This window comes from Pseudochaenichthys georgianus, chromosome 2 (genome assembly GCF_902827115.2).
Source record: "Pseudochaenichthys georgianus chromosome 2, fPseGeo1.2, whole genome shotgun sequence".
Lineage (NCBI taxonomy): Eukaryota > Metazoa > Chordata > Actinopteri > Perciformes > Channichthyidae > Pseudochaenichthys > Pseudochaenichthys georgianus.
In genome coordinates, this window is record NC_047504.1 from 9,624,669 (window position 1) to 9,626,239 (window position 1,571).

At 38.1% G+C, this 1,571-nt stretch overlaps 1 long non-coding RNA gene across 1 annotated transcript; it reads right to left on the minus strand.

Moving 5' to 3' along the window:
• Positions 1 to 214: 214 nt before the first annotated feature.
• Positions 215 to 1,571, minus strand: LOC139435323 (uncharacterized). Its single transcript, XR_011644600.1, has 3 exons — positions 1,491 to 1,571; positions 1,049 to 1,140; positions 215 to 667 (listed from the first exon to the last, which is right to left on the minus strand). It is a non-coding gene; the product is annotated as an uncharacterized lncRNA (long non-coding RNA).

The window sequence follows — 1,571 nt, forward strand, 5'->3', positions numbered from 1 at the left end:
TTATTTAGATATTCACACCTTTATCAGAAGAACCAAACCAACATAAAATGTGCTCACAGACAGGCCAGTTCTGTCTAATTTATCACAATTATTTTTGACATGAGATCTTCATATCATCCTAGTTTTGTATTTAGTTTCTAGATTTGTAAACAAATCCAGAACCTTTGAAATATGTTATTGAAAAAAGACCAAGAATAATATAAACTGTACCATGTGTCCTTTTGTGTCCTTCTGTAGTCCATTTGTGGTTTGTCTTGTCTCACCCCGGCTGATATATCACAAAATCCACTGTTTAAATTGTTCCCTATATTGCCCCTATGCAATATAGGGAACAATTTAAACATAAACTATCCTATGTGTCCTTGGGTGTTATGAAAGGCGGCCCCCCAAAATAAATGTATTATTATTATTAAGAAGAACACATGGCACACCAACAATCAATCACCGTCCAGCCTCAGCTTTGGTATTCTTTCACAACCATGTTATGGGTTTATTAGACTGAGCAAACATAAACATATGTGGGGAACATAGTGCTGTGTCTCCTGTCCGGTCAAATTCCTCACTCCTGAAGTGCTCACTGCAGAGCAGTGTCCTGTCACAGGAAACAAAACCGTCCCTTCTTTGGGCGAGTTCCCACTGCCTCCTCCTCTCTTTGGTTTTGGGAAACCTTAAAAACATGAGAAAGGTAGCCAGATATATAAATTATTGTCAACATGTTCCTCCCTTCTTTCCTTTAACATTAAGGGTAGGACAAAAATACACACCGAAATTATCATATTTTTGGTATGTATGCATGTATGTATAGCCTACTTTAAGAATAAGACAACCACACTAAGAGTAATAAAAAAGGTGTCCAATAGAAACATTAAATAATTGTGTAAAGAAATGGTAACAACATATTCTAAAGAGGCTGGGTCAACAACAATCTTGCAATACTATTATCTCACATAGCCCCACTGATCCTGTGTAGCAGGACTTGTAATGTACATACATCCACTAAGTAATTAACGATTATCCTAATTGTAGTCATAATATTGTCATATCTTACACGTGAAAGGTGATCCCACGGGTTCTTGTTTCCAGACTGCGGTGATTAGAGCATCCGTAGGCTGCACAAAAGTCCGGCATAGTCAGGTACTTCTGTAAACACAAAGCCAGCAAATTCCTGTATCATAATGCAAGATGTTTTTAACAAGCCAAACCACTTGGAAGAAATCATGTGTAACTTAAGTTGTGTTGAAAGAAAGAGCAGTTCTGCCTCTCCCACTGGTGGAGTTGTGGGTCAACTTTGTAATACTAGGTCTCACTGACAGCCTCTTGTTATTAGCCAGCTAATAAATACAACCACATACACAAAGAAAAGCTGCAATTTCAACATGTCCAAGCATCCTGTATCATAGCCATGCTAATCATGTTTATAATAAATCAAACCGTTTGTAAATCAGTCAAGATTTCAGTGAGTTAAGAGTATTTTTGTGCAGATCACTCACCTGACAACAGCTACCATAACGCGAATCAGAGTAACTGTTGACTGTAGCAAGATGGCGGCCAGTCAGCTACGCTGGAAAATC